General features: G+C 35.8%; 1 non-coding gene across 1 annotated transcript; it reads right to left on the reverse strand.

The window, feature by feature from the left end:
* Positions 1-9,372: 9,372 nt before the first annotated feature.
* On the reverse strand, positions 9,373-9,479 carry LOC116274281. The gene has a single exon (XR_004182914.1). It is a non-coding gene; the product is annotated as a U6 spliceosomal RNA (small nuclear RNA).
* Positions 9,480-23,732: the final 14,253 nt, after the last annotated feature.

Here is a 23,732-nt window from a genome sequence, read left to right on the forward strand (position 1 = left end):
CCAAGATCATGCCACTGCACTGGCACATGGGTGACAGAGTAAGACTCTGTCTCAAAAAAAAAAAAAAAAAAAAAAGAAGGGATAAAGAAGGTCATTGCATAATGACAAAGGGATCAATTTAGCAAGAGTATATGATAATTAAAAATATATATGCACCTAACCCTGGAGAACCCCAATATATAAAGCAAATATTATTAGATCTAAAAGAAAAGATAAATTTGAATACAAACATAGTTGGGGACTTCAACACTCAACTTATGGCATTAAACAGATAATCTAGAGAGAAAATGAAGAAACACTGGATTTAAATGAGACTTTAGACCAGATGGAACTAACAGACATTTATAGAACATTTTATCAAATAGCTGTAGAATACATATTCTTCTCATCAGCAAAAGGAAAATTCTCCAGGATATGTTAGGTCACAAAACAAGTCTCAACAAATTCTTAAAAACTGAAATCATATGAGGTATCTTCTCAGAAAACAATAGGATAAAAGTATCATTATTAAGAGGAACTTTCGAAACTGTACAAATATATGGAAATTAGACCAATACATGCTCCTAAGTGACTGTTATGTCAATAAAGAAATTTAAAAGGAAATTTTAAAAATTATTGAAATAAATGAAAATGGAATCACAACATACCAAAACCTATGGGATACAGTGCTAACTAGGACGTTTATAGCAATAAGCTCCTACATCAAAATAGTAGAAAGATTTCACATAAACAATCTAACAATGAACCTGAAGGAACTAGAAAACAAAAAAAACCAAGCCCCAAATGGTAGAAAAATAAATAATATAGAACAGAATTAAATGAAATAGAGACTAAAACAACAATACAAAGGATCAACAAAATGAAAAGTGAGTTTATTGAAAAGATGAACACAATTAATAAACCACTGACTAGAGTAACAAAGAAAATAAGAGAGAAGACTCAAGCAAAATCAAAAATAAGAAAGGAAACATAAGAATTGACACTACAAGAATACAAAAGATCATTAGAGATTATTATGAACAATTATATATTAAGAAACTTGAAAACCTGCAGAAAACTGAATCAATCCCATAGCACATCAAAAATATAATACACCATGTTCAAGTGGGATTTATACCAGGGAAACAAAGATATTTTAACATATACAAGTCAATAAACATGATATATCACATTAACAAAATGAATGACTAAAACCATATGATCATCTCAATAGATGCAGAAAAGCATTTGATAAAATTCAACATTTCTTCATGATAAAAGTTCTCAACATACTAGGCATAGGAGGAGTATACCTCAACATAATAAAGGCCATGTATGACAAACTCACAGCTAACATAATTCTGAAGGGGGATAAGAAAGCTTTTCCTCTAAGAACTAGAATGTGACAAGAAAGTCCACTTTCATCACTCTTATTCAACACAGTACTAAAGTACTAGCCAGCGCAATTAGGCAAGAAAAATAAAAATAAAAAGCATCCAAATTGAAGAACTGGAAGTCAAATTATCCTTCTTTGCAGATGATATGATTGAATATTTAAAAACCTTAAGGATTCCCCTCAAAAACTTAAATCTGATAAACAAATTCAGTAAACTTGCTGGATGCAAAATCAGCATGTGAAAATCAATAGTGTTTCCATACACCAATAGTGAACAACCTGAAAAAGACAGTCCAAGAATGCAATCCCATTTACAATAGCTACAGAAAAGTTTATCTCAGGGAGGTAGAGAGTAGTATGATAGTTACCAGTCTGGGAATGGTAGGGTTGTGGAGTCAAGAGAGGTTGGTTAATGGAAACAAATGTACAATTAGATAGACGGAATAAGTTATTACGCACAATAGCAGAATAGGGTGAGTATAGTTAAAAACAATGTATTATATATTTCAAAACGGCTAGAAGAGAGGACTTGAAATGCTCCTAACATATGGAAATGATAAATGCTCAAGGTAATGAATACCTTAACTACCCCGACTTAGTCATTATGCATTTTATGCATGTAACACAATATCACATAAATACATGCAAATATTACATATCAATAAAAAATTTAATTGAAACAGGTGAACAGCTAAAACCCAAAATAAACATTTTCTAAGAGAGCATATTTACTGACCTGAAAAGTCAGTTCAGTTAGGTAGATTCACTGGTATACATGATGAAGTTGTTGCTAAATGGTTAATAGAATTCATGAGAAAAATTAAAATAACACAACTTTTCATTAGCTTTTACATATATTTTGACAACTCTCTCTTCTCTTTGATCACATACTTGTAATAAGTAAAACAAAATAAATGAAATCAGTATGCTAATGTATTTGATAAAAATCACTATCCTTAAAGAAAGATAATAACAAAATGATAATATAATTATGGCCTCTAACAAATTTAGGAGTAAGACTCATTATATAATGTGCACACGCTAGATACTTATAAATTTTAAAATAGTAATAATTACAATGATACAGTGTGCAAATTTCTCTGGATCCATTAGAGGGAAAGAGAGGGTTTCAGATTACTAGCAAGTAAATTTGGGCTCAGAAAACTAAACTACTGGGTGTAATTATCTGTCTCTGAGCATCATCAATTTCTGCATAGAGCTGGGAAGAAATTTCTGCTTATGATTTCATTTCTTCCTTTTCTGGGGAATTGATTTTATCTTTAACTTTACATTGTAAAAAGTTATCATTGACTCATTTTAAAAATAAAACAAAGCCAAGAAGACCATGACAAAACTTTGAACCCAAATGCGGTCCCAGTGATACATAGAACTGAAAATATTTTGGGGCATTCTTGGAATTCATGGAATAAATATATTTGAGATTTAGACTTGGATCTGCCAGTAATTAATTGTGTGATACCTAACAGGTCACGTACACTCCCTAGTATTCATGTTTCTTGTTTGGAAGTGAGAGATCAAACTGGTGGCTGCTTAATGTGCCATCCGCTCTCTTGTTGAACCTCGTGGACTCTGGAGACAAAGGGCTCTGTCTATTAACACTGATAAGAGAATGCTTTCAGTAAAAATTTGAAATAGGTTCTTGATTATTCCTTTTTAATACAAATAATTAATGGAGCAATTTAAAAAGTTTAGTCTTTTGTGATGTAAACACTTTGAAATAATTTTATTTCAATGCTGTTTGTAAAGACCATCTAGTGTCCTAGGTAGATCAGATAACTGTTTAGACATAAGCTCTCACTGACTTCAAGATTTTATAATAAGTTTTGTTGAGGACAAGGTCCACCTGGTCAGTACTACAGTGTTAGTTCTCTGACAGGGACCTTCCCTTGTTTTGAGAGCAATGGAAAAGGAATATTTGTCCAGTTCCAACAGACTTAACATGTAGTCTATTTCTGGCTTTGTGGTCAGGGCCTGTCCCTGTTTCTTCTGTAAATGTCACACGAATCTGTGTACCTAAAGTTTTGTTCATTTCTTCCCACTTTATAATAGACTAAAGAAATATTTGGATAAAATATTCACATTTATTTTATTAATCTTTAACGTCTAACCAAACTTTACAAAACTATTTTCAGCATCACAGATTCTTGTTTTCACAGTTTTTGATTCATCAAATATAATTGTATAATTATACAGTTGCTACATGGTAAAATGCTAATTTTCTTTAGTTTGCATAGATTATTTTAATAAAGAGGTAAAGTTTCAAAGACTCAGTAATACATTTATTTTTATAAAGGTAGATATAATAATTTCTTACTGAAATTGTTTTTGTAATCATCATAATAGCTACTATTTTTAACAGATTATATCCCAGACTGTATACTGTGTGTTTTATACTGATCTTATTTAATTCTTATAATAAATCTGCAAATTATCGTTACCAGAAATAAAAATATTCTAATATTTTAAAGAGACAGATTAACATGTTCTCATATAGAGTTTATATATGGTAAGTTCACTATATTTATTTATAAGCCAATAAACAATATTTTGTTTGTATTATTTGTTTTAGAAAGAAGAAACCATAGATAAAACATAATTGTTATCACTTACTATTAAATGACTAGTCAGATTATACTGTTAACTCATTTAATACCTTTTTTTTTTTTTTTTTTTTTTTTTGAGACGGAGTCTCACTCTGTTAGGCTGGAGTACAGTGGCGCGATCTCGGCTCACTGCAAGCTCCGCCTCCCAGGTTCACGCCATTCTCCTGCCTCAGCCTCCTGAGTAACTGGGACTCAGGCGCCCACCACCATTCCTAGCTAATTTTGTTTTTGTATTTTTAGTGGAGACGGAGTTTCACTATGTTAGCCAGGATGGTCTAATAGCATTTTTAAAAACTTAAATGAGTCATTACCTTCTTCAGAGACGGCTCTAATCATAAGTTTATTTATTTATTTATTTATTTTGCCACGATGAACCTAATGCCTATAATAAAGGGGATAGGTTTTCCAATTTTAAGAGTTATCATCACCCCCAGGGAAAAATTCTTGGAGTTAGGTGACTTTTTAAATTTTAAACCCTTGAAATAAATACAAAGAATATGGTAGTACCCCTTTTCCTGAATTACTGAACTACCAAACCTGTCCTATATGATATGTAAACAATTTTTGAATAAACACACATTTGTGTATGTGTGCACAAAACCCTTAATGGTAATAAAGTGCTTATTTAAACTCATGAAAGTGGCACTTAAACTAGGAAGTTATTTGTCACTCTTTCAGTTTTTGAATGAGTACAGAGAATAAATTTATTGTCCATCAAATGTGGTTTGCATTGTAATAATATAGTTATTATCTTACACCATAATGTGCTGAAGAAAATATTGAGAATGACAGTCAGAATATTTTATAGAAGTCTAGGATTTTGAAGGATTTCTGAATTCAAATCCCAAATCTTGCAACTGGCCAGGTAGTATTAACTAAACATTACTGACTCAGTATAAAAGTGAAAACTGAAAAATGCTAAATATAGAATTAAATGGATAATATATAACCTATTTTTAGATAAATCTACTTGATAGGTGTCTAAATAAATTATAACCCATTTAGGACTTACTTAATATATTCATTAGGGTGAATTTGTTTATTATCCATGATATCTGATTCAGAAATCATTCTTATCCTCATCCATGGCATCTTACAGCTACACTAAAGCAATTTCTTGCTTATAGATCAGGCTGCTTGGATGGACTAAGAACTCCTTGTAAGCAGCAACTTTCTTAATCATTTTGATCCTGTGAGCACTTTTTTGGTAGCATTTACAAGTGCTCAATAACTGTTTCTTGGCTTTAATAAAAAAGCCTCAACTAATTATTCAGTGATTTGAAACTCCTAGGCAGAGAGTTTAAAAACCCTTTAAAACTTCAGGAACTTTCTAAGAAACAACCAGAGGAGCAATCCCAAACAAACCAAATAAAATCAGAACATCTGTGTTCTATTATAATTTATTCCCAGAAAAGTGGCTGCCTCATCTGTCCTGAATATAAAGGGGTCTCCTGGCTGGTTCTTTACATAATTAAAAAGTTCTACTTCTAGATGACCTGAAGGGAAGGTCAGTAGAGTTGATGAGGTTATTTTAAGACATATTAATATAAAATAATTTGGAAATATTCAGAGGAAGATGACAAGGTCAATCCCAAGTTGTAGAGGAGAGGACTGGGTTGGACATTCAGATTGCATTATTACATGAGCTTTAAATGTCTTGTTAGTACTGTTAAAATTTTTTATGTGTTAAAAAAAAATTTATGTGTTTTGGTAGATTTGCCTACAACCTATCACTATAACTAGTATATTTATTCAATTGATTTCCAAGTGCAAATAGTGATAACACAGCCATTTTCTCAGGGATAAACGTATTATTTAAAGAACATACACCTTAACCTAATCATTTGAGTTAGTCATTACTCGTGAATTCCTATTACTTGTTATGTTGAATATAAATTTTCATAGATGAAAACTCTTACATAGTTTAAGTTCCTAGAAGTACAAGTGCATAATTCTCCACCAGAGAATGAAAACATTGCTATACAAAATCTATCTGTCCTTTAGTCTTAGATGAACAGAAGCAATTACCTGTGTGCAGAATAGACAAGGAGATTCAATGGGCACCTCCTCCTGTACAGCCCTCATGGGATTAAATTCATTGAATTGGTATTCATTGGATTTTTTCTAGGACTCTGTGAACATACCAAAATCCACAAGCTGTCAAATCCCTTTTAAGGGCATACCTAAGAGATATTGCTGGATTAGATCCAGTAAAACAAATATCACAAATAAGTCACACAATTTTTTTGTTTCGTAATGTGTATAAAAGTTATATTTATACTATACCATAATCTATTAAGTGTACAATAGAATTAGGTTTAAAAAAGCAAACTACAGGCCGGGCACAGTGGCTCATGCCTGTAATCCCAGCAGTTTGGGAGGCCGAAGTGGGCAGATCACGAGGTCAGGAGATCGAGACCATCCTGGCTAACACGGTGAAACCCCGTTTCTATTAAAAATAGAAAAAAGTAGCAGGGCGTGGTGGCGGGTGCCTGTAGTCCCAGCTACTTGGGGCAGGAGAATGGCGTGAACCCGGGAGGCGGGGCTTGCAGTGAGCCAAGATCGCGCCACTGCACTCCAGCCTGGGCGACAGAGTGAGACTCCGTCTCAAAAAATAAGAACAAATCTAAATTTAAGAATTCTTTATTGATGAAAATGCTAATGATCATTTGAGCTTTCAGCAAGTCATAATTGTTTTGCTGGTGGAGGGTCTTCCTTTGATATTAATGGCTGCTGACTGATGAGGGTAGTGGTTGATGAAGGTTTGAATGGCTATGCCAATTTCTTGAAATGAAACAAAAGTGAAGTTTGCCTCATTAATTGACTTGTGCTTGCAGAAGGATTTCTCTGTAGCATATGATGTTGTTTGATTGCATTTTACCCATAATAAAACCTCTTTCCAAATTGGAGTTAATCCTCTCAAACCCTGCAGTTTGCTTTATCAACTAAATTTATCTAATATTTTAAATCCTCTGTGGTCATTTCAACAATGTTCACAGCATCTTGACCTGGAGTAGATTTGATCTCAAGAAACCACCTTCTTGCTCTTCCATAGGAAACAACTCCTCATCCATTCAAGTTTTATCATGAGATTTTAGTTCAGTAACAACTTCAGTCTCCACTTCTAAGTCTAGTTGTCTTTTAATTTCTACCACATCTGCAGTTACTTACTTCACTGAAGTCTTAAACCTCTGAAAGTAATCCATAAGAGTTGGAATAAACTTCTTCCAAACTTTTGTTAATGTTGGTGTTTAGGACTCCTGTCATGAATCATGAATTTTCTTAATGACATCTAGAATGGTGAATCCTTTCCAGAAGATTTTCAGTTTACTTAGGTCAGATTCGTCACAGTAATTACTGTCTATGGCAGCTATAGTTCACAAAATACATTTCTTAAATAAGAAGACCTAAAAGTCAAAATTACTCCTTTATCTATGGGCTACAGGATAGATGTTGTGTTAGTAGGCATGAAAACAACGTTCATCTCTTTGTACATCTCCATCAGTACTTTAGGTGACTAGGTACATTGTCAAGCAGCATTAATATTTTGAAAGAAATCTTTTTTTCTTAGCAATAGATCTCAATCATAAGCTTAAAATATTCAGTAAATGATGCTATGAACTAATGTACTGTCATTTAGGATTTATTGTTCCATCTATAGAACAGGGTCAGAATAAACTACATAATTCTTAGGGGCTCTAGGATTTTTGAGTAAATGAGCATTGGCTTCAACTTCTAAATATCAGCTTCATTAACCCCTAAAAGAGAGTTGACTTGTCTTTTGAAGCTTTTAAGTCAAGTATTGACTTCTCTCTACCTATGAAAATTCTAGGTGGCATCTTCTTCTAATAGAAGCCTTTTTTTGTCTCCACTGAAAATTGTTTGTTTTGTATAATTTTTTTTTTTTTTTTTTTTGAGATGGAGTTTCGCTCATGTTGCCCAGGCTGGAGTGCAATGGCACAATTGCGACTCACTGCAACCTCCGCCTCCCGGGTTCAAGTGATTCTCCTGCCTCAGCCTCCTCAGTAGCTGGGATTACAGGCGTGTGCCACCATGCCCACCTAATTTTTGTATTTTTAGTAGAGACGGGGTTTTGCCATGTTAGCCAGGCTGGTCTTGAATTCCTGACCTCAGGTAATTCACCCACCTCTGCCTCCCAAAGTGCACCTTGCCTGGCCTGTTTTGTATAAATTTAAGGGATACAAGTGCAATTTTGTTACATAGCTATATTGTGTAGTTGTGAAGTGTGGGTGTTTAGTGTATCCATTATCCAGATAATGTACATTGTACCCATTAGGTAATTCCCATCATCCACCCCCCTTCCCACCCCGGCTTATCTGAGTCTCCAAGTCCATACATTATGTCCACATGTATACATTATTTAGTTTGCACTTATAAGTGAGAACATACAGTATTTTTTTTTCTTTCTCCTTCTGAGTTGTTTCACTTGGATAATGGCTTCCAGTTCCATCTATGTTGCTTCAAATACATGCTTTAATTATTTTTAATGGTCGAATATTATTCTATTGTGTATATATACATTGTTTTTATCCAATCCTCCTCTGATGGTCACTTAGGTTGAATCCTAATCTCTGCTGTTATGAATAGTGCTGCAATAAACATATGAGTGCAGTAATCTTATTGATAGATATAATTATTCCTTTTCCTTTGGGTAGATACCCAACAGTGTGATTGCTAGATCAAATGGCGGCTCCATTTTTAGTTCTTTGATAAATCCCCATACTGTTTTAAATAGATGGTTTGCCAATTTATATTCTCACCAACAGTGCACAAGCCTTCCCTTTTCTCTGCCTCCTCAACCACATTTGTTACTTTTTGTCTTTTCAAATAATAGCCATTCTAACTGGTGTAAGATGACATCCCACTGTGGCATTAATTTAAATTTCTCTGATGATTAACAATGTTCAGCATTTTTGTATGCTTGTTGGCTGCTAGTATAGGTATATCTATTGAAAATAAAAATTTGAAAATTTTCTATTTTTCAATAGATTTTATACAAATAACCAACAAATGTATGAAAATTATGCTGCTTTTGAAATATATTAGCATCTTCTGGCCACCCTTTAATGGGGTTATCTGTTTGTTGTTGAGTTGTTTGAGTTCCTTGTAAATTCTGGATACTAGTTCCCTGTCAGATGCATAGTTTACAAACATCCTCTCCCTTTCTGTAGGCTATCTGTTCACTCTGTTGATTGGTTCTTTTGCTGTGCAGAAGCTTCTTAGTTTAATCAAGTACCATCTGACTATCTTGGTTTTTGTTGTTTTGCTTTTGAGATCCTGGTCATGAATTTTCTACCCAGACCAATGTCTAGAAGAGTCTTTCGTAAGCTTGCCTCTAGTATCTTTATAGCTAAAAATATGAAATACTTCATGAATTTGCATGACACCACTTAGCAGGGGCTATGCTAATTTTTTCTGTATCATTCCAGTTTCAGTATGTGTGCTGCTGAATCCAACACAAAATCTGTTGTTTAATGTAGCTACTTTCATCAATAATCTTAGCTGGATCTTCTGGATAATGTGCTATATCATCTACATCAGCTCTTGCTGCTTCATCTTTCAGTTTTATGTTGTGAAGATGGCTTCTTTCCTTAAATCCCAAGAATCAACCTCTGCTAGTTTCCAACTTTTCTTCTGTAGCTTCCTCACCCCTCTCAGCCTTCATAGAATTGAAGAAAGTTAGGGTCTCACTCTGGATTCAACTTTAATTTAAGGGAATGTTGTGGCTAGTTTGATCTACCCACAGTAAGCAAACTTTCTTAATATCAGCAATAAGGCTGTTTCACTTCATCATTCCTGTGTTCACCGAAGTAGCACTTTTAATTTCCTTTAAGAACGTTTCCTTTGTACTCACAACTTGGCTAACTTGTACTCACAAGTCTAGTATAAGGGGCTTAGCTTTCAGCCTGTCTCAGCTTTTGGCATGCCTTCCTCACTAAACTTATTTTATTTCTAGCTTTTGATTTAAATTGAGAGATGTGCAACTTTTCCTTTCACTTGAGTACTTAGAGGCCATTGTAAGGTCATTTTTTTTTATTTCCAACTTTTATTTTAGGCTCAGTGGGTACATGTGCAGGTTTGTTACATGGGTAAATCGCATGTTGTGGGAGTTTGGTGTACAGATTATTTCATCACCCAGGTAGTAAGCATAGTACTCGGTAGGTAGTTTTTCAATCCTCATCCTCTTCCCAACCTCCATCCTTAAGTAGGCTCTGGGGTCTATTGTTCCTTTCTTCGTGTCATGTGCACTCAATTTGTAGCTCCCATTTATAAGTGAGAATAGGTGGTTTTCTGCCGCTGTATTAGTTTGCTTCGGAAAATGCCCTCCATTTCCATCCATGTTGCAGCAACTTGTAGGGTTATGAATTGATCTAATTTCACAATTGTTGTGTCTCAGGGAATAAGCAGGGCTGAGGAGATGAAGAGGGATGATAGACTGGCCAGGCAGTGGAGTAGTCAAAACACACACAACATTTATTGATTAAGTTTGCTGTCTTATGTAGGTGTAGTTTGTGGTGCACCAAAACAATTACAATAGTGACATTGAAGATCACTGATTACAGATCATCATAACAGATATAAAGATAATGAAACTGTTTGAAATATTGTGAGAATTAACAAAATATGTCACAGAGACAGGAAATGAGCACATAATGTTGGAAAAATGGTGCTGATAGTCTTGCTCCACACAGGGTCACCACAAATCTTCAATTTGTAAAAAACAAACACAAAACAAAAAAGACTCATAATATCTACAAAGCGTAATGAAGCAAAGTACCATAAAATGAGATATACCTATATAAAATGGTATAGTATTTGCATATAACTTATGCACATCTTCTTGTATAATTTAAGTCATCTCCAGATTACTTATAATACTTAATATAAAGTAAATGCCATATAAATCGTTAATATACCATACTGTATTGTTTTTATTGCTTTATTGTTATTTTTATTGTTAGTTTTGTCAAATATTTTTGATCTGTGGTTAGTTGAATCTGCAGATGCAGAAGCAGTAGATATGGAGAGCAGCCTGTATATATGCTATGAGATAAGGGTCTAATTTCATTCTATATGAGGATATCCAGTTTTCCCAGAAGCATTCATTGAAGAGACTGTCCTTTTCTCATTGTGTGTTCTTGGTACCTTTTCCAAAAGTAAAAGGATTGTAAATACATGGGGTTATTTCTGGGCTTTCTACTCTCTTGCAATGGTTGATGTGTCTTTTTCTACCAGTATCATGCTGTTTTGATTACAATTAGCTTTATAATATACTTTGAAATCAGAAAGTGGGATGCCTCTAGCTTTGTTCTTTTCTCTTAAGACTTCTTTTGCTATTTGGGGTATTTTTTGGTTCCATATAAATTTTAGTATTTTAATCCTCTTTTTTGGTTCCATGCAAATTTGAGGATTTCTTTTCTATTTCTGTGGAAAATAACACGAAGTTTTGATAGAAATTGAATTAAATATATACATCACTTTGGGTAGTGTGGCCATTTTAACTATATTAATTCTTCCAATCCAGGAACATGGAAGAGTTTTTCATTTATTGGTGTCCTCTTCAATTTTTCATCAATGATTTACAGTTTTCAGTGCACAGATCTCCCACTTCTTTGGTTAAATTTACTTCCTAAAATTTTATTTATTTAATATATTTCTTTATTTTGATGCAATTGTAAATGGGATTTTTTTTCTTAATTTCTTTTTTTGGATAGTTTGTTTTTAGTATATAAGAATGCTACTGATTTTTTGTGTGCTTATTTTATAGCATGAAACTTTACTGAATTTGCCAGTTTTAACTTTTTTATAAAATAATAACAGTTTTTAATATATAAGGTATGTCATTACCAAATAGAGATCGTTTTACTTCTTCCTTTCTGATTGCATGGCTTCTATTCCTTCCCCTGCCTAATTGCTCTGGCCAGGTATTCTAGTACTATGTTGAATAGATGGTGCCAGAATAGGCATCTTTATTTTGTTCCTGACCTTAAAGGAAAAGCTTTCAGCTTTTCACCAGTGAGTATAGTCTTTGTCTAGATAAAATTTATCAATTTTGTTTACCTTTTCAAAAACCCAGCTTTTAGGTTTATCTTTTTTATTGTTCATCTTGTCTCTATTTGGCAGATTTCTTCTCTGATATTTGCTATTTCCTTTCTTCTGTCACGTTTGGACAAACTATAGTTTTCTTTTCTAGTTATTTGAGATGTATCATTAGGTTGTTTATTTGAGATTTTTTCTCTTTTTTGATGAAGGCATTTATTGCTATAAACTCCCTCTCAAGACTCCTTTTGCTGATTCCATAAGTTTTGGTGTTTTTATTTCCATTTTCATTTGTGTCAGGATTTTTTTTTTCACAGTTACCCTGCTGTCTAGGCTGGAGGGCAGTGGTGCAGTCTTAGCTCACTGCAACCTCCACTTCCTGGGTTCAAGTGATTCTTATGACTCAGCCACCAAAGTAACTGGGATTACAGACATGTGCCACCATACAGGCTAAAGTTTTTGTTTTTGTTTTTTTCTTTTTGTATGTTTAGTAGAGCGGGTTTCACCATTTTGGTCAGGCTGGTCCTGAACTCCTGGCCTCAAGTGATCCACCTGCCGTGGCCTCCCAAAGTGCTGGGATTACAGGCATGAGCCACTGCACCCGGCCTGTTCAAGAACATACTATTTAATTTCCATTTACTTGTGAGTTTTCCAAGATTCCTCCTGTTATTTATTTCTAGTTTTAAGCCATTGTGATCAGAAAAGATACTCAATATAATTTCAATCTTTTAAATTTGTTAATAATTATTTTGTGGACTAAAATATGATCTATTTTGGAGAATGTTCTGCGTGCATTTGAAAACGATGTGCAAATTGGAGAATCAAGATGGCAGAATAGAAGGTTCAACCAATCGTCCTCCCTGCAAGGACATCCATTTAACAACTATCTACACAGAAAAATCACCTTCCTAAGAACCAAAAACCAGGTTAACACTCATAGTACCTGGTGGTAACTTCATATCGCTGAAAGAGGCATTGAAGAGGTAGAAAAGGAAGTAGTAAATCACTGACACCACCCCTTCTTCTCTCCTCGGCAGCAGTGGCAGGGTGCAGACAGCATATCTGGGCACTGGGGGAGGGAGAACACAGCCATCTGTAAGGCATTGAACTCACTGCTGTCCTGTTAGAGCAGAAAGGAAAACCATACCAAACTCAGCTGATGCCTACCCATGGAGAAAGCATTTAGACCAGCCCTAACCAGAAGGGGATTTGCTGATCCCAGTGATCCAAACTTGAATTCTCAAGAACTGCAACTGTTAGGCAGGTCCTAGTGCTGAACTAGGCTCAGGGACAGTGGACTGGTATGGGGACATGACATACTGAGACACAAGCTGGGGCGGCTAAGGGAGTGTTGGCATCACCCCTCCTCTAACCCCAGGATGCACAGTTCACAGCTCCAAAAGATACCCCTTCCTTATGCTTGAGAAGAGAGAAGAGTGGGGAGGACTCTGTTTTACATCTTGGATATCAATTCAGCTGTAGCAGGAAAGAGGCACCAATCAGAGTCATGAGACCCTCGTTCCAGGACCTTGCTCCCAGATGACATTTGTAGACGTGCTCTGGGCCAGAAGGGGACCCACTGCTTTGAAAGAAAGGGCCCAGTTCTGGCAGCATTCATCATCTCCCAACAGAAGAGCCCTTGGGTCCTTAATGACCAGGAGCAATACCCAGGTACTATGTCACGAGCCTTGGGTGAGCCTCTGAGACTTGCTGGCTTCAGGTACCAGTATGGCTATGGTGGGAAGAGCACCAAGCAGGCTATCAGGGTACCTGATTCCAGAATTTGACTCTTGGATGGCATTTCTGGACCTGCCCTGGGCCAGAAAGGACCCCACTGCCCTGAAGTGTGAGTCCTAGGCCAGGCAGCATTCACCACAAGCTGACTCAAGAGCGCTTGTATCTCCACTTTACTAGGATTGGCTTCTGGAGATGTATTTTATTCTTTTATTTGGAATATGTTTCCCTGTTTCTTCACTTTCTTTGACTATCTGTGTTGATTTCAGTATGTTCTATGAATGAACAAGCTCTCTAAGTTTTGTTAGGCTGGTCTTATGTAGGATATATTTCTCCTCAGTCAGCACAGCCAACGATTCTAGGTGCCTTTAAACTCTTTGTGTTTGTCCAACCTGCTGCCATTGTTCTTTGTAGCCCCAAAGAAATTAAAAAGTGTCAAGTCATGTTATTGCCTTGAGAGAGGTAGGATTGAAGCCAGTCCTTTGGGATAGGGCAGGAAATGTTGGGGTGCTAGATTTATGTTAGATTTATCCTTCTTTCTTTGCAGAAAAGCTGAGAACCAAAATTAATCTTCCGCTCATTTTGCTCTACACTAAGAAGAGGGACTGAGGAACATGCCTATAGTTTTGATCAGACTGCTTACTTTGAACCTCAGGAGATACTGATGACCATTTAAAGGTTTAAAAGTCACATTTTTTTCCCTCTGTGGTCTAAAAAACTCGATAGCATAGAGCTCTGTTAACTCCAAGAGCTAGGTGATTTAGGAGACAGTTCCTTGGATGAAGGCTGAAAAGTTGGAGCACTTGATGCATGCAGAAGTTACTCTCAGAGAGAGTCTGTATATTTGGAATTATTTCAGGAGAAAACCAGGGAAGAAAGTGCATGAAGTTCCCACTCTCCTGTTGAAGGAGGCACAAGTTTCATACCCTCCTAATAGACGGAGACTTCTGGCCTGGACTTATTGCTAAAGCAAGCAAGGGAGGGAGATGCAGGGAGTATCTGCATTCCCATAGAGACATGAAGATGTGCCCCTGCCTCCTTCCAGTGAAAGATAGCAGGAGTTTATTTCTAGAACAAGCCAGAGAAGAAGGTGTGGGAAGTGCCATAACTTCCATAGTTACTGACACAGGTCTCCAATGTCTTTTCATGGAGATGTTTCCGGGCTAGGATTATCACTGGAGCTAGTTGGTGGAAAAGGTGCAGAAAGTGTCTGCTGTCCTGTTCAAGCAAGCAGAAGTTTCACGCCTCACATCCCTTGCAGGGGGAGCCTTCTGTTGTGAAGCTATTGCTGAAGCAAGCCAGAGAAAAAGGTTCAAGGAGTGCCTACTTTCCCTTTGAGGCACATAGGAATCCTTCTGCCATCATCTAATGAGGGATTGCAGTCATTTATCATGGGAGCAAACCAGGGAAGAGGGCATGGCAGGGCAGGGCAGATGTGCTGTCCCTCCATTGTTGCTGGCAGTGGCCTCCAACCTCTTACCATGGAGACTGTAGAACTGAGATGTCACTGGAGCAAGCAATGGAAGAAGGTGTGGGCAGTGCAGTATCATCCTCCCATTTAGTCTCCAAGATGTTTATTCTTACTTGCTATATAGGCTTCCAGATACTGGCTTGTTGGAGGCTAGAACCACAGGGAGCTACTGGAAAAGCATGTGATCACACCCCATCCGTGGGGAAGGTGAAAGCTGGGCTCATCTCAGGGGACTACAACAACTAAGGGCGCTCACATGGTTCAAACCCCCACTTTGTTCTTTGTGCTTGAGGGAGATCCTCTGAAGATTGTCTCTTTCATTCCTCCAGCACAGTGATTTAACAGCCAAGCCCTTCACCAGGACTGCGAAAGTAGAACATTGTATGTGTGCTAGGAGTCCTTCACCCCTCAGGATAAAGTGGAAATTGGAGTTTCCTTCCCAAGTGTGTTCAGGGTGGGGTTAATTCACAAGTGTATCTGCTTTTCCAATCGGTTTGATGTGGATGTTTTCTCAGTCATCCAGTGTGTAGAAGTCTTTCAACTGGATTCTGCCTTTCTCTTGAAGAGAATTGATTTGGGTGTAGGTGTTTACTCAGTGTGTCTGTGGAAGAAGCGATAGTCAGGAGTCTCCTATTTCACCAGGTTTTCTGATGTTTCAAATGTTTTATTTCCATTAAAAATAAATAACTGAAATTAAAAGCAAATGTTTTATATACATGTCATTAATATATAAGTAACCATGTTTAATTTAGCAATGAACTAACTGCTTTCTTAGGATTGCATATACCCTAAAAGAACTTCAGAAGCCCAATTGATAATGTCTCCAAAACTCTTTAATATGAAGGATTCATTGATCAAGAAGCAAAATAAGTAATTTCAAAAATTAAAAGGTTCTCAACATATACCTTAAAGCACGTTCTGCAGTAGCTATTTTTAGTAAGTAGTAAGAAATGTCTGTTAGATGCAACTAAACTAAAACCATTGCTGCCTGAAAGACTTAAGCATCTGAATGTTTTCTGTTACTTAGATATAGGAGATACATTTGAAGTTATTGCCTCAGGAATGATACACTAAAAAGTCAGTGTAGTTAAATTTTTTTTAATTTCCAGTTTGCAGTCATTTCAGGTGTTTATAAACCATTTCATGTTCAAAAATAGAAATGAAAGTCCATTATTGCCAGAGATATGCTTCCAGTGTCAGCATTCCATCTCCATTGCGTTGCTCATCAGTTTTGTGCCGTATCTTCGGAATGAAGAGAAAATGTGCAGCACCCTCACATCACCACACACTGTGACATTCACTTACAACTGAGTAACAGCAAGAAAATATGAAAATTAATTTCTTAAGAATATGTTTCTGTTTAAAACCAATTTAACCTTATCAAGAAATCTTAGTTTCTAAATAAAGAAGCAAAAATTCAATTAAGAACAGAGGCCTAACATGTGAATACCATTTACATGATTAAGCAGTGATAACACACTGTTCTGCATTTAATTCCCACACACAGTATTGAACCAAATGTGAAACTGATACTTTGGAGACATTAAATATCCATAGCTTTGAAATGTGCTGCCATTTAATTACTACCAAAGCCATGTGCCTCAGAGCTTTCTGTTCATCATTTCTATAAGGCTCTTAATACGGTTCTAGGACAAGAACATGAAAGTTATACAAAACTGTGAAAAAGTACAATAATTAAAAATTTCATACATACTATCACAAAGCCAGCTACGTTAACAGAAATGAAAATGATCTCTGTACTCCAAATGAAAAATGAGACTCAGAACTTATGTCCAAAATGGAATTGGTAGCAATATGACAGGTTCTGAACCATGAGTACCACCAACACACATCTAAATCATTAACATCTCTTCCCTACTCAAAACAAAAAGGAATGCATGATTAAACCGATAACTATGTCAGGAATTAACCAACTCAGAGAATCATTCTCATTTGAGCTCTCTTTTTGCTTTCTTAGATTACAAGTTGAATATTCTTAAACTGCTCTATTCTACCCAAAGCGTCAAAGAGCAAATGTATATAAGCAAAAATTACTCAAGTGGAAAATGTGATTTCTTTTGTCAGCATGTCACAGCAATGAAAGGAGGAAAAATTAGAGTTAGACCTGTAGAACAGATTGCTTTTTTCATATTAACAGCTAGAAACTTTAAAGCCAATTATTTTTGTCTAACTCTCTACCCCCAAAATGTTTACATCTTTAAGACATGTGTTTTCATTGCTGGTGTTATGGTTAAAAATATATCTTTCTTCTATTGTGTGATAATAACAATAATGAATGATCCTTGCCTAACAAGTAAATTACAAAGAAGAATCTAAATTACCTGGGATGCCACAGTTCTAAGAAAACCAATAATAAACGTTGGTATGTTTTCTTCGACATTCTCCCCTCCATGGTCCTACTCTGCCCTCCTATCCACAGTAGCCAATGTCCTCAAGCCTTCACTCTGCTAGATAGAGGCTTTTTCTAAAAGTTGTATTGTGTAAGCAGCAAAGGGTTAAGCAGATATAAGAATTCAAAATTTATCTGAACTTTGTTTGTTAAGCCATGGAAGCTGATACTATCTCATCTTTAAATATACATGCCAGATAGGATATATAAAGGAAGTTAAGTTTACTTCCTCAAAATAAAAATCACATAAAAATATAATCGACATAGATTTTCTTTGGTAATTTTAAAAGATACTTGTCTTGGTATCTGTTGGTAAGTGCTATCATTCATTGCATATAGTTGAGAAGGAAATTTCCCATGCATAGTAAGGAAGTGGAGAATTCGCCAAGGGCTCTGAACACTTAAAAAAAAAATTAAGCATATGTACAAATTTTAGCAGGATAACAGGGCATTAAAGTTGCTGTTTTGGTTTTTAATCATTGAATGGATATTTTTGTAGTAGATCTGTATCTCTCTGTTCAGGTGAACTGGCAAAGAAGTGTAGATCTTAAAGATTCCTAAATTCTTACATAGTATTCTATAGCATGAATGCACTCCAGTTTATTCTGCTGTTCCCTTATCCACAGACATTTATTCTCAGCATTTTGTTCACAGATAAATCATAGTGCATTAACTTGGCCATCAGCATTGTATGAGAGTAATTTTATCCCTGCATTTTCATCAGCAATATTCATCTTTTAATTTTTCTCAAACAGATGGTTTTTTTAAGTGTCTTTATTAAACATTTTAACTTACCCTTTGGCAGTGACTTTTCATATCCTGTCCTTATTTTTCACTGGAGTTATTTTTTGTTATTATATGCATGTTAAAGGTCATCATATAAATATAATACTTTCTTACATTGTGAATATTTTTCTTATTTCTAGTTTGTCAGTTGACTTTGTCCTGCTATCATTTTTTAAGTTTCATTTTTTTAGAAAGGAATGTCTATATACCTTTATTTCAGTCTAGCTAGTCGTCCATCCACTTGTATATATAAAGTCTTGTTTCAGTTAAAAAATATTCCCAGCCCCAAGGTTTTGTAATATTGTCTACTAAGATTTTTAAACATATGCTTGTTTTATAATTTTACATGTAAAGTTTTAGTATTGATATAATTTATTTGAACATATAGAGTAAATTAGAAGGTCCTACTTATTTATTTCCAGAGAGCAGTTTGCTGTACCATTCATTGCACTGTTGTATTTGTTCGTGTGTATATTTAACTGTATTTTATAATCTCTTCTGCTGAAGTATTGCTTTATACCTAGGCAGTATGATTTACTCATGACTAAGAGAATTATATTATATATTAATTCAATAAGCCATGATCTCATACATCTCCTTATTTCTCATTTTCTTGATTTTTGACGTTTGTTTTTCCATATATACTTGAAGATTATTTTACAGAGTTCAAAAAAATCTATAAAGGTTCTAATGGAATTGCAACAGCTTTTAATGGAAATTACTCTAATTCAGGGTAGATTTAACATTTTGAGGATACAAAATATTCTTATAAAATAACAAGATAGATCTTTTCTTTTTTATTATGCATTATTTTATGTCTTTAAATATAATGCTACATTATTCATAAAAGTACTATACGTTTCGTTAAACTGATCCCTAATTATTTTATATTGGTTGCTTTTATAAATGGAAGCTTCCCATTTCCATTTAAATGTGCTTAATGCTAGCATAGAGCATATTTTAAAAATTATCTGATATCAAGTCACTTGCAAACTTTAGTAATTTTATTGGTTTTTACTAGACTCTTGTTTTATGAAGGTGTAATTCTATTATCTCTGAAGAAATAATTATATTCTATTCCGGTGCTCACTCCTCTCCTTTCCCTGATTGTCTAGAACTGAATTTAGTATTTCACAATTTGTATGTGGTATGGTTCAGGGTAAATTATTTTATTGTTTTATAGTCATTTCCATCTATTCTTATTTTGCTTATGTTTTATTAGGAATAGGGTCTGTATCTTATCAAATGCCTTTTCCATAATTATTGACACAATTATATGACTTCTTTCTTTGAAATTAATGCTTTTGAACCCTCCTTGGAGGTTATTGGAATAAATCTGCTTGATGTCATAATTTTTTTTTTTGAGGCACTGTTGGATTACATGTAATTTTAGGTCTTTTACTATAAGTTCATAAAGAACTATTATCTTTACCATTTTACTAACAGACTTGAGTACTAATATCATAATAGAAAACAATCCTGTGGTTTTTATGATCTGTGATATTTAAATAATTGATTTTTTTTTCTTCAAAGAGCCCGCTACTAAATGGCAATGGTAATGATAGCAAATAGCTGCACAAAATTTTCTGTCAGGAGAACTTAAAGTTTTATATTTATTAATTCATTTGATCTTTTTAATCACCTAATGAATTAAGAAATATTGTCATCTGCTTTCTACAAACAGGAAAATCAAGGCAGACAAAGCTTATGTGACTTGCTTATGCTCAAATAACTATTACTTGGTAGAATAAATTTGGACATAGGTATTCTGATGTGAGAGGCTGCTTTTAGCAGTTAAATTAAACAGCCTCTATCACCTTTGCAATCTCTTTTGTGGTTATTTATCCTATTCAACTTGCTTCTTAGTTTTCATATGTTATAGTTTACTGAAAAGCATCGATTTCCCCTAGATTTCATATTTCCTGTCATAGTGCTACAATAGGGTTCTAAAAATTATTTTACTTTCTTCTTAAGCTTGTGCTATTTTTTTATTGCCAGCTTTCTTTCTAAGATTTTGTTTATGTCTTGCAAAAACCTAATTTTTACATTTATTTATCCTTTTTTTTGTTTTGTTTTGAATTTTACTCATTTTAAAAGTATTAGTTTTCTTTTACCAATCAATTTTGGTTGATTTTACTCCATTTCTAGTTTATTACATTTTTCTAAGTCTTACTTTTTCATCTTTAATAAGGAATAAATCTATCCTAAATAAATCTTCCCAGTTTTCTGTGTGTCAAATATGACACACAGAAAAGTATTTTACAATGTAAAGTATTCTTTACATTGCCTTCCAGAGGCACAGAATTTCAGTTTGATTTTCTCTTTGAGCCAGGGATTATTCAGGAGTATTTTTAAATCTCTGATGAATGAGTATTTTGGTCATTCTTCATTTACTTTTCCTATTTTTCCTGGACCAAAGAATGTGACCAGTAAAACTTCCAATTTAAAAAAAAATGTTAAACTTTTGTTATATCTAAATATATGGTTAAATTTTGTGAATATTAAAAATACATAGAAGAAAATATATTCTTCCTATTCAGGGGATAAAGTATTTTATATATTTATCATATATCATGTTTGTTGATTATATTGTATATATATAATTTCTTTATAACTGTGCTGACCAAAACGGTGGGTACTAGACACATTATGTATATTGAACAGTTGTATGTAATATATAAATTGTGTACTTGAAATGTGACTAGTCTAAATTGAAATGTAATGTAAACTCTACAAAGGATCTTAAAGATTTAGTATAAAAAAGGTGGGAACGGAACAATGAGATCACTTGGACTCGGGAAGGGGAACATCACACACCTGGGCCTATCATGGGGAGGGGGCAGGGAGAGGGATTGCATTGGGAGTTATACCTGATGTAAATGACGAGTTGATGGGTGCTGACGAGTTGATGGGTGCAGCACACCAACATGGCACAAGTATACATATGTAACCAACCTGCACGTTATGCACATGTACCCTAGAACTTAAAGTATAATAATAATTTTTTAAAAAAAGCAAACTACTTATATAAATAATTTTATATGAACTAAATATTAAAATTATAATATTTTGGATATAATGACTTAAAATATATTATTAAAAGTAATCTCATCTGTTTATTTTCACTTATTTTAATGTGGCTACTAGAATATCTAAAACTACGTATGTGCTTGCAATATTTTTTATTTAACATTACTCTGTAGTACTAATTATTTTTGGTCTACTAATCTGTCCATAAAAAATTGTATTGGGGAGGGCGGAGCAAGATGGCCGAATAGGAACAGCTCCAGTCTCCAACTCCCAGCGCGAGCGACACAGAAGACCGGTGATTTCTGCATTTTCAACTGAGGTACTGGGTTCATCCCACTGGGGAGTGCCGGACGATCTGTGCTGGTCAGCTGCTGCAGCCCGACCAGCGAGAGCTGAAGCAGGGCCAGGCATCGCCTCACCTGGGAAGCGCAAGGGGGAAGGGAATCCTTTTTCCTAGCCAGGGGAACAGACACACTCAACTTGCAAATCGTTGCTCACTTTAAATACTGTGCTTTAGCAAACTGAGGCACACCAGGATCATAGCTCACACACCTGGCCTGGAGGGTCCCACGCCCACAGGCCCTCCCCTCATTGCTGCCCTGGCAGTCTGCTTGATCTCTGGGCAAGCAGCAGCCAGGCTGGGAGAGCACTGCTGAGGCTTAGAGTAGGTAAACAAAGCTGCTGGGAAGCTCAATGGGTGGAGCTCACAGCAGCTCAAGGAAACCTGCCTGTCTCTGCTTAGACTCCACTTCTGGGGACAGGGCACAGTATACAATAACCTCTGCAGCCTCTGTCTGCAGAAGCCTCTGCAGACGCAAACGACTCTGTCTGACAGCTTTGAAGAGCAGTGGATATCCCAACACGGAGGTTGAGATCTGAGAAGGGCAGACTCCCTGCTCCAAGTGGGTCCCTACCCCTGAGTAGCTAACTGGGAGACATCCCACTGAGGGCAGTCCTGACACCCCACACCTCACAGGGGTGGAGTACACCCCTGAGAGGAAGCTTCCCAAAGCAAGAATCAGACAGGTACACTCGCTGTTCAGAAATATTCTATCTTCTGCAGCCTCTGCTGCTGACACCCAGGCAAACAGGGTCTGGAGTGGACCTCCAAGCAATCTCCAGCAGACCTACGGCTGAGTGTCCTATGACTGTTAGAAGAAAACTATCAAACAGGAAGGACACCTGCAGAACATCGACATCACCATCATCAAAGACCAGAGGCAGATAAAACCACAAAGATGGGGAAAAAGCGGGGCAGAAAAGCTGAAAGTCAAAAATATGAATCCTGGCAAAGGGCGCGGCTCATCGCCCAACAACGGATCAAAGCTGAATGGACAATGGCTTTGACGAGATGAGAGAAGAAGGAAGCACAGTCATCAAATTTCTCAGAGCAAGGAGGAATTGCATGCCCAGCACAAAACTAAAAATCTTGAAAATAAAGTGGAAGAATTGATGGCTAGAGTAATTATGCAGAGAAGGTCCTAAAGCAGGAAATGAAAGAGATGGCTCATGACCGCGAGAAATACGTGATAAATGCAAAGCCAGTAACTGACCGATCAACTGGAAGAAAGAGTATCAGCGATTGAGATCAGGAAATGAATAAATAAACGAAATAGACTCAGCTTGCAAGTATGGGATTATGTAAAAAGACCAAATCTACGTCTGATTGGGTACCTGAAAGGTAAGGGAAAAATGGAACCAAGTTGGAAAACACTCTTGGGATATCATCGGAGAACTTCCCCAACCCTGGTAGGGGCCATTCCAACGACTTCAAATCCAGGAAATACAGAGAGCACTTTGGAGAAATCCTCGGAAAACAACTCCAAGACACATAGTGCCAGATTCACCAAAGTTGAAATGAAGAGAAAAATCTGCAGGCAGCCAGAGAGAAAGATCGGGTTACCCACAAAGGGAAGCCCATCCTAAACAGCAGATCTCTCGGCGAAACTCTCCAAGCAGAAGAGGGTGGGGGTCAATATTCAACATTCTTAAAAGAATTTTCAGCAGAATTTCATATCCAAAAGCCAAACTAGAAGTTTCATAAAGAGAAGGGAGAAATAAAATGCTTCAGATAAGAAAACCAAAATGCTTGAGATTTTTGTCACCACTAAGGCCCTGCCTTACAAAAGAGACCCTGAAGGAAGCACTAAACATGGAAAGGCACAACCGGTACCAGCCATTGCAAAACATGCCAAAATGTAAAGACCATCGAGGCTAGGAAGAAACATCAACTAACGAGCA

The sequence above is a fragment of the Papio anubis genome, chromosome 3 (genome assembly GCF_008728515.1).
Source record: "Papio anubis isolate 15944 chromosome 3, Panubis1.0, whole genome shotgun sequence".
In the NCBI taxonomy this organism is placed as follows: domain Eukaryota; kingdom Metazoa; phylum Chordata; class Mammalia; order Primates; family Cercopithecidae; genus Papio; species Papio anubis.